Source organism: Zingiber officinale, chromosome 8B (genome assembly GCF_018446385.1).
Source record: "Zingiber officinale cultivar Zhangliang chromosome 8B, Zo_v1.1, whole genome shotgun sequence".
Lineage (NCBI taxonomy): Eukaryota > Viridiplantae > Streptophyta > Magnoliopsida > Zingiberales > Zingiberaceae > Zingiber > Zingiber officinale.
Genome location: NC_056001.1, coordinates 96,903,478 through 96,917,985, shown reverse-complemented (window position 1 = coordinate 96,917,985; position 14,508 = coordinate 96,903,478). Strand labels below are relative to the sequence as shown.

Genomic DNA, 14,508 nt, shown 5'->3' with positions numbered 1-14,508 from the left:
GTTAGGTTGACAAAATAAAATGGGTAAGACCTCCTCTTACAAACAAATGAATTTGTATACGTCCACATTAACGTGGCATACAAAATTCATGGTGTTTGAGGAAGTTTAAGGTTGACAAGATAATTAATGGGTAAGACCCTCCTCTTACAAATGTTTGAATTTGTATACGTCCATACTAACGTGACATGCATAATTCCCGGTGTTTGAGGTGTTGGTGAATTTAAATGATATTGTTTTGAGGAATCAATATTATTTTAAATTCAAAGTTTTGACCAAATATTTGATCAAAATCAAACCAACTATTAATTTTATTTGTCATAAAGTTAGGTTGACGAGATAATAAAATTAATGGATAAAATCGCCTCTTAAAGTTGAATTTGTATACGTCCACACTAACGTGACATACAAAATTCACGGGGATTTTGAGGTGTTGGTCTTGACCAAATATGTTTGTGATTCTTAGGATTTTAAATGTTTGTTAATCCCCTAGTTGTTATACTATAGAATAGACTTAGTAGTCTCAATTATAATGATTGGAAATAAGATTTGGACATTAAGGTGGACTGTTCTCTCAGAACTGAGAACAATAGAAGTGTATTTTATTCATTAGTTAATACATGTTTAGTGGTGTTATCTACCGGTACCTCGTGTGTAGATACGGAAACCACTAATCATGTCTGCAATTCATTGCAGGGATTCCAAGATACCTGACAACTATATGAAGGGGAAATCACCGTCTACATGGGCACTGCTACAAAAGTAACAACTGTTGCAGTGGGAGATGTTTATCCTTCAATAAGAATAAAACATAGATTTTGAGAAATTGTCTTTACGTATCAAGTTTAGAAAGAACTAGATTTAAGTTTCTAAACTATTCAAAGAACTTGATATTCTGTCTCTTTTGATAACAAAGTTGTTATCAAGAAAAAGAGGGAAGTTATCTGTTCTGGTACGTTGGTTGACAATTTATATAAATCCAATAACTCCCACGATGCAACAAATGGAAATTAATAACATATCTTCTAACTCTAATAAAAGAAAGCAACCTTCGGAAATTAACCAATCATATCTTTGACATCTAAGGCTAGGTCATATTAACTTGAGTAGGATTCAAAGGATAATAGTCGATGAACTTTTGGGTTCATTAGTGGTGGAAAACTTTCCAACCTACGAGTCTTGCTTGGAAGGAAAAATGACCGAGAGGCCTTTTAAGTCTAAGGGGTATAGAGCCAAAGACGTGTTGAAATTGATTCATTCTGATTTGTGAGGACCTATGACTATCCAAGCAAGAGATGGTTTCGAATATTACGTCTCTTTTATAGACGACTATTCGAGATACGGGTACATTTACTTGATGCTTCGCAAGTCTAAGTACTTTGATAAGTTCAAAGAGTACAGGGCTGATGCGGAGAAACGTCAAGGTAAAAGTATCAAGACACTGCGGTGAGATCGTAGTGGCGAGTACCTCTTAGGAGAGTTTAGGAGACACTTATCAGAAGTCGGGATTAAATCTCAACTGACTGCACCTGGTACACCCCAACAGAATGGTGTGACAGAAAGAAGGTATAGGACTCTTATGGAAATAATTAGATCGATGATGAGTTATTCAGAATTACCAAATTCATTTTGAGGATATACTCTGGAAACGGAAGTGAACATAGTACCTTCTAAATCAGAACCCTCTACTCCCATAGAATTATAAAATAGGCGTAAGCCTAGTCTAAAGCATATTCGGATTTAGGGTAGTCCAGCACATGTGCTGAAGGGAGATATTGATAAGTTGGAATTAAAAACAAGAGTTCACTTGTTTATGGGTTATCCTAGAGAAACGAAAGGAGGTTTATAGTCCTAAAAATCAGAAGCTCGTTGTTAGCACCAATGGTCGATTTTTAGAAGAGGACTATTAATGAACCACATACCCATAAGTAAATTTGTTCTTAAGGAAATAATAAAGGGCACGTCTAATCTAGTACCAACAGTACAAGATGAGATACCACAAGAAACTGCAACACGTGTCACAAATAATACACAATTATAGACAGTATCTCGTCATAGTGGGAGGGTTGTTAGGCAACCTGAAAGATTCATGTTTTGGGAGAGTCTTTGGACTTGATCCCTGGTGAACATGAACCTGATCCCCGGACATATGACGAAGCGCTCCAAAATAAAGATGCAGCATCTTGGAAAAGAGCAATGAATACTGAAATATAATCTACGTATTCTAATAAAGTTTGGGAGCTTGTAAAACTACCAAATGGTGTAAAAGCCATTGGATGTAAATAGGTCTACAATAGGAAAAGAGGGATAGACGGGAAGGTGGAAACTTTTAAAGTAAGGCTTGTTGAAAAAGGAAACTTTTTCACCGGTAGTCATGCTTAAGTCTATCCGAATTCTTTTATCTATTGCTGCTCATATGGATTATGAGATTTGGCAAATGGATGTCAAGACAACTTTCCTTAATGGAAGTCTTGAAGAAAGCATCCATATAAAGCAACCAGAGGAGTTCATTGCGAAGGGCAAAGTGTTGGTTGCTACTCGGAAAGCCTATAGGTTCCACTGTACAAAAATTTTGTACAAAGGTCTGAACCTTTTCCTAGCTACCATGTGTTCTTTTAAATTAAATTTTGGATCTCCTGCGGAACTTAACACGTTTGATCCAAAACTTAATCTATTTATTCTTTTAGGTTTTGACTTGGATCTCCTGCGGAACTTAACACGTTCGACCCAAGTCTCCTTAAGTTATTAATTCCATTAAATATCAATTTCCATAAAAGGTTCCCAGTACTGACGTGGCGAGGCACATGGCCTTCTTGGATATGGGAGCAACCACCACCGACTAGACAAAACCTTTAATAGAAAGCTAATATTTAATTTCCTAAAATAACTTTAGGTTAACCAAAGAGAATAATCAAATCACAAGGAAAAGAAAGAAACAAAAGAACACAACTTCGAAAAACCATATTCGAAATACTAGAACGTAAGCCTCTTGTATTTGGTATTATTTCCATAAATAACTAGCATGATGCGGAAATAGAAATTACTAGTTATACCTTGTAGAAAACCTCTTGATCTTCTCTGTATTCCTCTTCTAACCTCGGACGTTGTGTGGGCAACGATCTTCCAAGATGAGAAACCACCAACCACCTTCTTCTCCTCCAAGCAAGGTTCGACCACAAAGGAAACTTCACCAAGGAGGAAAACAAAATACTAACCAAGCTCCAAGAGATGCTAGCTTTCTCTCCTTCTTCTTCTTCTTCTCGAGTAGTATCCGACCACCACAAGAACTCCAAGGGAGAGGGAGAGGTTCGGCCACCACAAGAGGAAGAGAAGGAGATGATGGCCGCCACACCAAAGAGCAAAAGAGGGAGAGGAATAATAGATCTTGTGTCTTGTGAAGGCACCTCACCCTTCTTTTATATTCCTTGCCTAGGTAAATTAGGAAATTTAATTACAACAAATCTTCCTTAATTTCCTTGACATGATTTAATTGAGAAAATAAAATAATATTTCCCAATTAAACAATGATGGTCGGCCACATCAAGAGAACAAATTGGACAAGTTTTAATCAACAATTAAAACTTTCCTTATTTGTTTCGTAAATTTTAAAAATAAAATTTCTCTTTAAAATCTCTTCATGGTTAATAAAAATATCTATAATTTTAATTTTATTAACATGTGAATAATTTTAAAGAGAAAATAAAAACTCTCCAATCTATAAATAAGGAAAGAGATCTAATCTCTTTCTTTAATCTTTAATAAACTTTTACAAGAGAGATATTTTAATTTTAATTCTCTTTAAAATATATCTTCCACATAATAATAAAATCTAAAATTAAATTTCTTTTTAATTTAATTATGGCCGGCCCTACTAGCTTGGGTTCAAGCTAGGGCCGGCCACCTTAAACCCAAGCTTAGGCCCTAGCTTGGTTCCCAAGCTAGCTTGGCCGGCCCCCTTTAGGTGGGTATAGAAGGTGGGTATATGTGGGTATAGTACTCTATAAATAAGAGGCTACGATAGGGACCGAGAGGAGGAATTGGTTTTGGTCTCCTGATAAAATTAAGCATCCCATGTTCGCCCCGAACACACAACTTAATTTTATCAATGATAATTCATTCCACTAGAGAACTATCATTGAACTACCGCACCAATCCCAAATTACATGTTTGGGCTCCTTCTTATTATGAGTGTGTTAGTCTCCGTGTTTAAGATATCGAATGTCCACTAATTAAGTGAGTTACGACAACTCATTTAATTAATATCTAAGTCCAAGAGTAGTACCACTCAACCTTATTATCATGTCGGACTAAGTCCACCTGCAGGGTTTAACATGACAATCTTTATGAGCTCCTCTTGAGGACATTATCAACCTAGCATCACTAGGACACAGTTTCCTTCTATAATCAACAACACACACTATGAGTGATACCATTTCCCAACTTATCGGGTTTATTGATTCATCGAACTAAATCTCACCCATTGATAAATTAAAGAAATAAATATCAAACATATGTGCTTGTTATTATATTAGGATTAAGAGCACACACTTCCATAACAACTGAGGTCTTTGTTCCTTTACAAAGTCAGTATAAAAGAAACGACCTCAAATGGTCCTACTCAATACACTCTGAGTGTACTAGTGTAATTATATAGTCAAGATAAACTAATACCTAATTACACTACGACCTTCTAATGGTTTGTTCCTTTCCATTCTGGTCGTGAGCTACTGTTTATAATTTATAAGGTACTGATAACATCATCTTCTGTATGTGACACCACATACTATGTTATCTACAATATAAATTAAATGAACAACTACAAACAAATGTAGATAATTAGACCAAATGTGATTCTTTATTCATAATGAATGTTTACAAAGCTTAGGCTCTCAGTATACACTCCAACACAAAGAGCATCTAGTATGTAAGTTTAATCGGTCTATTTATGGACTGAAGCAAAGCTTCAAGGTCTTGGAACATCCAGTTTAATGAAGTAATCCAGTCCTATGGATTTATTCAGTGTCCGGATGAGTCTTGTGTATACAAGAAGTGTGATGGAAACGTGGTGGTACACTACAACAAAAACATTAAAAGACAACGGTTAAAAACCGTTGTCATAGGTCCTTCAAACCCGTTGTAACTGACACTGTTGTTAAATGTGCGGTAAAAGACAACGGTTTAAAACCGTTGTCATTGACCACATTAGACAATAGTCATGCAACGGATTTAAAGTGTTGTCTTTTAATACAAAAGACAACAGTTTTGCAATAGTATATAACCGTTGTAATTGCCAGTTTTGCAAAAATTTAATTGCATATATACTTTTAACAACATATAACTGTTGTCTTTCTTCAAAATTTAGTTTAAAATCATTGTCTTAGAATACTTTTCACAACGGTTAAAAAATCGTTGTCTTTGTACATTCAGTTGCATGTCTATATATATGTACTTTTCACAACGGTTAAAACCATGGCTATTGCACACAAACTGGTACAACATTTATACATTCACAAAAATAGTTTTCAACATATATACATTCGATCAGTTGTCTTTAATTTATATATACATCTTGTCTCAACCAAAAACCGGTACATGTGTACATTCACTTAAGTTTATAAACAATTCTATACAACTACTACAAGCTATCCAAACATGACCACAAGTAGTATCCAATCATGACAACCACAAAAGATGAAACCACAAAATTAAGTTTATAAGACCACAACCATGTAAATTAAATTGTCCTTTTTCTGAATAAATCAAGTCAGGATCGGATGTGCAACAATCTTCACGTACTTGTTCTTTTTCTACATACCCAGCTTGCAAACCCAGCAATTTCTCCCTGTTATGAAAATAAAATATAGTTAAAGCCATAGAAAAAGAGTAGAAACATGCATGTATAAACTGATAATCATTGCAAACGTTAACTGATAATTAAAACGGATAATCTAATAAACCACTACAAACTAAAGTGATAATTGAAACAAACAAACCCCAAAAGTAGAAAACTTATCAACAGGTATAAACAATTATAAACTTCTTGCAGCTTTGCATCTTTTGCACAGTGGAAACCAAATTGTGAAGTACATAAATCTTGACCTTCTGAAATGTTGAAGTAAAAGAATGGTCAAATAAGCACGAGAAACGTTGCCGCTTCACATTTTCATGAGTAGTCAAGCAAGTGAGCATGAAAAAAGTTGATGAATATTATATAAACTTGACATTATATCTTGAACCATGTATTATGTGAAAGCAGCTAGAATAGCTAACAACAGCAACAGAAAGATGAAATCATAGAGGATCGAAGTCATGTACCTTATGTCTCAACATTACAGCAGCAATACTCTAGTAAGATCTCAAAGCTTGAGGATGTACAGTTTGCATAAAAACCACAAAAAATCTCAAAGCAGTATACGAAACTAGTTTCAACATTATTTCTATAAAAAAGCCAAAACAAACTAATCCATTAAACCATCTAAACTGTTAATCACTTTATGCAATCCAGAATATGATTTTCTAAACTGATAATCACTACCACCTAAACTGAAACTCTTTACTGAAACTCTTCACTGAGACAAGACTTGAAATGAGGGTGCAATTATACAAGTAGAATTTCTTCTTTAAGAAATCAACTTGACTATATCTGCAGTTGGAGAAGGGAAGAGATGAAATCAGATTTGAAGATTGGTAATGGTACATAGCTTCACCAATGCAATAAGTGGCATATCTTGAGTTAGATCTCATCATCATGTTAATTCCAGACAAAATGGATCTTATTCCTCCATCAAACTCGATGCAAATCTATATCTTTGATAATATTAACAATGAACACCAATAAGGAGAATCAAACAGTTCGGGTTGGATGAAGCTAAGCTTAGACACACTATTCAGAGAACCGAAGCTTGACATAAATTGAACAAACTGTGATTTATATTGTGATTTGAAGATTGTTTGGGATTTCATGGACTCTAAAAACATTGTGATTTTTTTTCGGTTTGAAAAGAAGAACTATATAAAGAGAGAGAGAGAAGAAATACTGAAATGAGAATGAGTTTGCCTTGTAAGCATTATAACTTTACATACCTAGTCATAAATACTGAAATGTGTATTAGTCATTATATAACTTTACATACCTAGTCATAAATATAGTCTTGTATGCATTCTGCCCACTCAGAACGCACTTCATCAATTTCTTTTCTAGAGTACTGCGTTTTGATGAACTGTGAACAAAGACATAGATTAGATTAGTAAAAAACAATCAAAAGATGATATGTAAATGTCTAATATCATGTTAAAAACAAATTGTAAATGTCTAATATACATGTTTAATTGTTTATAATTTAATCATAAGTAGACATGCATACCTTTATTATTTCCCATGTAACTTGTTTTTTCCCTTTGTTTTCCTTGGTTGAATTAAACAATCTTATGCTCCTTTATACATCAATAAGAATGGACATATCAGAGTTTTACTAATTAATCATAAGTAGACATTAACAAGGCAATCCACAACCTAACAAAGTTCATTCCTTGCATCAAAAACACCTGCATCTTAAACAATTCTCCTTTTATATTCCGTAGTCTCGAAGAATAACTGCATCTTCTTTGGTGAAGCACATCTGTGGCTTTATACAAAAACATTACCCTGAAGGCCTCCTTTCCCGAGTAAAACTCCCAGATCTGTTTACAAGCAAGTTTGGCATAGAAACAAGAAGTTTGTTAAGAAAAAGTGGAGAAACATACCCTTGAGTTTTTCAAACAAGACTACTGTCTCTGCCTTGGTAGGCATCTTCTCCTTTCTATCGGTCACAAGTTCTACTCCCAACATCAACCCCTGCCCTCTAACATCACCGATGACTGAAATAAGACAACAAGCAGTGTGAATGAGAAAACCAACAATCCCAAGTGGAATTTTGAGTCGATTCTCGATTTTTGAACTCTCTTTTCAATCTTTTTTCAGAAAAACTTTAATAGTCAGAATTGTCTATGCAAAGTATCATCTCTCCAATCGTGCAAAGGACATTGGAGGAAAGCTGAATCAGATCACTTGTATCTAGCTGTATTCTACAATGAACTAAAATTTGAAAGGGTGTAGTACTATGGTACCCAAAAAGTAAAATCAAACATGGAAACTTAAGTACAGTCAAGTTAGAACCTTCTATCGTTTCTAGCCAACAAGTACCAGCACTTAATACCTTAGGTTCCAGCAAGTCGATATAAGTGATGCAAACCTCCTCATCCTTTTGTATTGGCTTTATGCTCCTGACTAGTACTCTCGGACCAATATTAGAAAATCCTGAATGATTTGCCCATTCGGAGCGCACTTCGTCAATTTCTTTGTTAGAGTAAATTATTTTCATGAACTGCTAAGAAACCCCGATTATATTAGTAAAAAAATCAATAATAAAGAAGCAAAATCAAATAAAAGAAATTATTTAAGAAAATTGAGAATATGTCAAATATTACCATTGAGATAATTGAATCTTTCGCACGGGTAGCATTTCCTTCAATAATTTCTCTTATAAATTTCATCACATAAAATCCACATTGTTTCGCATGAGGTTGTCGAGGACCCTATGTTAACAAAAAATTGTCAATGAATAATACACATTTAAATATTTTTTAATTAATCACAAGTAAGCATATGTGTATGTATATAATATACAAACCTTTACAACTTCACACATAGGCTTCGTTTTCCCTTTCCTTTCCTTGTTCGAATTGAACAATTTCAAACTTCTTCGTACAACAAGAGTTGACATGTGAGTAATAAATTACATACTTAATTAAAAAAAATATGTACTCATATCCACTACATATTTCTAGTCCTCATAACGATTATGATTGTTAAGTGAATCAAACAAATAAACCATCTCCACATAAGGGTCGATGACAGTCAAAATCCAATGACAACTGAAAATTAATTGTAAAAAAATTTCAACAATTACCAAGAGAAATGTTCATATTGATTGGATCGACTAAGTTAAAAAACAAACATAAGGTCATTTTTCATTGTTTATTCTCGAGTTGCATATGTCCATACAAATAACAATAACAACCAAACTTGTCCTACTAGGTGGGGTAGTTGTATATGTCCATGAAGTGAGAAATGATGTATAAGAATATTTTCCTTGGAAAAAGACATTGTCGATGACGTGGAGAAGTTTTAATAATATCTTAACTAGGAAACAGAAGTTTAGTAGCCATAGCATTTGAAGAAAATAAATAAAAAATAATACAAATATAACTTACATGGTATGTAAAGTTGCTGAGAAATTTGACATGGTAACTCCTGGAATTTGTCCCTCAAGCCTGTTCCTGTCTAATCGTAACTCTACAAGATTCTTCAACTTACCAAGTTCTGGAGGTATCTTACCAGTCAAACCATTGGAATGAAGATCTCTAAAAAGAGATGAAAAAGGGAAGCCAATTAACGCAAATTAGCCACCAAATTCACTAGCGTTCAAAATCCAAGCAGTGATTACTTCGTACAATTTTGTGACGGCAGTTAACTCTCCAAGCATAGGAGGTAGGACCAATGAGTCTATTTACACTCAAATCTAACAAAGTAAGGTTCTTCAGCATCCCTATTTCCATTGGAATTCCACCTAAAAGCAAGTTATTTCCCAAATACCTACAGAATGACAGCTAATCTTCAAAGGAAGGCACGTAACACGAAGAACTAGGTCACAAGAAACAAAACCACAAACGGGCATAAATGGACTAATGTGGTGCTTAATTCCTCAAGATGATTGTAATTTCAAAGTTAACAAGGGAAATTTTTAACGAATATTAGTGCAGAACATGTAAAAGAATTATCACTGCAGGATATGACCAGTGAAAAATAGAAGAGTGAGTTGTAAAGTACCTTGTAATATGACCACTGAGTCTGATCTCCAACTTTGTAAGAAAGAGGATTATCACTGCAGAATGCAAGGTTAGCAGTAGAGAGGTACAAAAACCCCATTACGGGGCCAGATGATGTCGATAAATAGCATGCATATGACTTCTTGAGTTTCTCTCCTGGAAGTTTCTCAAAAGTCTGATGAAATACCTTTTCATAGCCTCCTTCACTTATGACTTTAGTTGTCTGAGCAATCCTCCCCATGGCTACATCGGTAATGCTAGGGCCAGTTTTCACTGATCAAGAAGGATTATTAGAGAAAACAAACAACATAGAAAGGTAAACATAAGCAGGCATAGCAATTGTCAGAGAAAGGATGATGATCACTGGAACAAGTGTTCATGAATGAGATCTGAGAAGATCAACTTTTCAGATCTCAGGGGAAAAAAAGTCTTTCACTTACAATGCTGCCAAAAGTTCCCGACCAAATCCTCTTGCTACGGAGGTGTGCTTTAAAAAGAGCGGCAAGTGAGAGAGTCCAGAACAACCCTTTTCTTGCTGGCTCGATGGAGAGGAAAAGGAAAAATAGCTAGGGTTCGGGAATGTGAAGGAGAAAACATAGCGCCGAAAAGATATTCGGAGAGAGGGAAAGTAAAACTGTGCGCGAGGGGGGAAAATACCAAAATCAAATACAACGGTTTTATCAAAACTGTTGTCGTAGCCCCTAAAAACGCACTTAAAAACAACGGTTTAGAAAACCGTTGTAAAAAGTGTTGTTATTTTTAAAAAAAATCACTTAATGACAACAGTTTTCACAAAACCGTTGTCTTTTATATTTAATGGGAGTTCAAAGACAACGATTTTGTCAAAAACCGTTGTCTTTGATCAAATTCACAATGGTTTCTCTTAAAACCGTTGTCTTTGGGGTGTTGTCTTTTAACGTTTTTGTTGTAGTGGTATTTCTTATACTATATGTAGATGACATATTTGGTAGATTGGAAACAATATCAAAGTGTTGTCGGAAGTAAAGGTATGGTTGTCCAAACAATTCGATATGAATGACTTGGGAGAATGCACATATTCTTAGGATCAAAGTAATAAGGGATCGCAAGAAAAGAATATTATGATTATCCCAAGCTTCATATATCGATACGATCCTAACTCGTTTTAGCATGCAAGACTCCAAGAAAGGTTTTTTACCTTTTAGACATGGAGTAACTTTATCTAAAGAGATGTCTCCGAAGATATCAAAGGTGATAGAGGACATGAAGGCAGTTCCTTATGCTTCGGCTATCGGAAGCCTAATGTATGCTATGCACGAGACCGGATATCTACTTTGTCGTGGGCATGGATAGCAGATATCAAAAGTAATCTAAGATTGGGACACTGGATTATCGTAAAGCTTATATTAAAGTACCTTAGAGGGACTAGAGATTATATGCCGGTTTACAAGGCAGATGATTTGCTCCCTGTGGGTTACACGGATTCAGACTTCCAATCAGATAGGGATAATAGTAAGTCAACCTCGGGGTTTTGTGTTTACTTTAAGAGGTGAAGTCATAACAATGGAGGAGTATTAAGCATAGGTGCTTTTCCGGACTCCACCATAGAAGTTGAGTATGTGGCAGCCTCTGAGGCGACCATAGAAGTTATATGGCTCAGAAACTTCATAATGGACTTAGATATGATTTTTGGTTTGCCCAAAAATTATTACAATTTATTATAATAATAGTGGTGCAGTAGCAAACTCGAAGAAATCATAAGTCCATAAGGCAAGTAAACACAATAGAGCACAAGTACCACCCAATACGAGAGATCATATAACGAGGAGAAGTTGTTGATGCCTAGATTGCATCAGGTGATAACCTAGGAGATCCTTTCACTAAGGCCCTTAAGGTAAGAGCTTTTGATGGGCATGTTGAAGGGTTGGGAATCAGATGTATGACAGCATAATCTTTTAGTATAAGTGGGAGATTGTTGGAATGTATACTAAAAGCCTAGTTTTTTGTATAAATATTTACTTAAAAATAAGAATCATATTGGTCAAATATCTACATTTATAAGCTAAGTTTAGTTGTTCAATTAATTTATATTGTAAATAACATAGTGTGTGGTGTCACACATAGAAGATAATGTTATCAATTCCTTATAAATTATAAACAGTAGCTCACGACTGAGATAGAAAGGAACAAATCATTGGAATAGTCATAGTGTAATTAGGTATTAGTTTATCTTTACTGATAAATTACTCTAGCACACTCTGAGTGTATTGAGCAAGACCATTTAAGGTAAGTTCTTTTTATACTAACTTAATAAAAGAACAAGACCTTAGTTATTATGGAAGTGTGTGCTCTTAATTTTAATATAATAACAAAAACATATATTTAGTATTTATTTCTTTGACTTATCAAAGGGTGAGATTTAGCTCGATAAATCAATAGGCCCAATAAGTTGGGAAATGATATTACTTATTGTGTGTATTGTTGATTATAGAAGGAAACTGTGTTCTAGTAATCTAGGTTGATAATGTCCCCAAGAGGAGCTCATAAGGATTGTCATGTTAAACACTGCAGGTGGACTTAGTCTGACACGACAATAAGGTTGAGTGGTACTACTCTTGGACTAAAATATTAATTAAAATGAGTTATCAGTAACTCAATTAATTAGTGGACATCAGACATCTTAAACACAAGGAGATTAGCACACTCATAATAAGAAGGAGCCCAAAATATAATTTGGGATTGGTGCGGTAGTTCAATAATAATTCTTTAGTAGAATAAATTATTATTGATGAAATTAAGTTGGGTGTTCGGGGTGAACACGAGAAGCTTAATTTCATCGGGAGACCAAAACCAATTCCTCCTCTCGGTCTCTATCATAGCCTCTTGTATATAGACAATTATACCCACCACATACCCACTTCTTACCCACCTTATACCCATCCTAATGGGGTCGGCCAAGCAAGCTTGGAACCCAAGCTTGGGTCGGCCAAAGCAATTAGGATGAGTAAGATGGTGTGGCCGGCCCTAGCTTGAACCCAAGCTTGGTGTGATCGGCCACATCATATTAAAAGGATTTTTTATTTGTTTAAAATCTTTCCTTATGTGGAAGCAATGATTTAAAAGAAGAGGCTAGTGATTCTAGATTTTCGGATTAGATATTCGATGTTGTATTTCTTTTGTTTTGTTTTTTGATCTTGTGATTCGATTGTTCCTTTTGGTTAAACCTAGAGTTATATAAGGAAATTAAATATTAAATTTCTTTAAAAGACTTTGTCTAGGAAGTGGTGGTTGCTCCCATATCCAAGAAGGCCTAGTGCCTTGCCATGTTTAACCTGGAAGCCAATTTTAGAAATTAATATTTAATTGAATTTATAACATAAGTGGATTTGGATCAATAATGTTAAGCATCATTTGCGATCCAAGTCCTAACCATTAAGAACAGATAAGTTAAATTTGAAATCAATAATGTTAAGTTTCGTTTGCGATTCCGAATTTAATTTCTAAAGAACACAATAGGTTGTTAGGAAAGGTTCGAAAATTGTACAAAATTTTTGTACAGTAGAACCGGTACAATCTTCCTAGGACCAACCAACAATATGAACCTCCTGCGCTTGCCAATCCTGCTCGTGCTAGTGGCGGGATTGCAAAAGTCCAAGTAGGGTTTTGGGATATTGCCTTAAGAGTTTCAAGAGGAGTCCAAAGGACAACTGCAGTTAAGAATGTCAGTCGAGAAGGACAAACTTCTAACAAGAGCAAAATTAATGGAAGAATATATTTAAAGATTTAGACATGTATGTATAAATTTATTATTGTAAAATAGGGTAGTGATAGTAAAAAAAATTACAGTGTTGTTGCAAATGGAGATGAAAAAAGTCTTTGTTATGGTTTCGTTTGGTTGTGTGGGGAATACTTAATTGATTTACAAGTTGCTCCAGTATGATGCTAAATTTGAGCTAGACATTGCTCATGCATGTTAGGTTAATTATGGTAGGTATCAGGACCTTAATCATATCAGGCTCACTTTCTGGCTTCATCAAAAGTTTTGTTTGTCACTATATCTACCTTCTCTCCTTGCTCAACCCTTCATAGTGATTGGGAGTTTCCATAAATCCAATTACCCTTGGTCCATCAATGCGTGTTGACCAAAAGTCACTTATGAACCTAAACTTGTTTGATTACACTCATTAATGTGTTGTTAGTTTCTGAGGTTGTTAGTTAAATTGGGCTAACCATTTTTTATTTAGGCCTCGCATTCTGTCAGTGGTGGTCCTAGTTTATAAGTTGGGCATGATATCATCGATATCAGGCCCAACGTGAGCCTGATATCGATGATATCATGGCCAACGTGATCTGTTGTTAAAACTTTACTTTTACATCATATAGATCTTTTCCTCGCTCAACCCTTCCTAGTGATTTGAATTATACAAAATTACAAATTAACTTATGTAGTTGCAAATTTACTAAATTAGTTTGTAATTTATTTATCAGGCGCGATCATATAAATGAAGAAATTCTCTCTGAGATATAGAATACACTTGATACAAATTCTAGCATTGGACATGGAGCTAATGTAGGAGAATTATCCAGAACAAATATTCCATCATCTTCGTAGTATAGTTGTGTGCCTAACATAAATAGAAATACAAATAGTAATTTCACATTTGA

At 34.8% G+C, this 14,508-nt stretch overlaps 1 long non-coding RNA gene across 1 annotated transcript; it reads right to left on the bottom strand.

Moving 5' to 3' along the window:
* Positions 1 to 9,862: 9,862 nt before the first annotated feature.
* On the bottom strand, positions 9,863 to 10,335 carry LOC122014434. Its single transcript, XR_006120673.1, has 3 exons — positions 10,305 to 10,335; positions 10,052 to 10,137; positions 9,863 to 9,920 (listed from the first exon to the last, which is right to left on the bottom strand). It is a non-coding gene; the product is annotated as an uncharacterized LOC122014434 (long non-coding RNA).
* Positions 10,336 to 14,508: the final 4,173 nt, after the last annotated feature.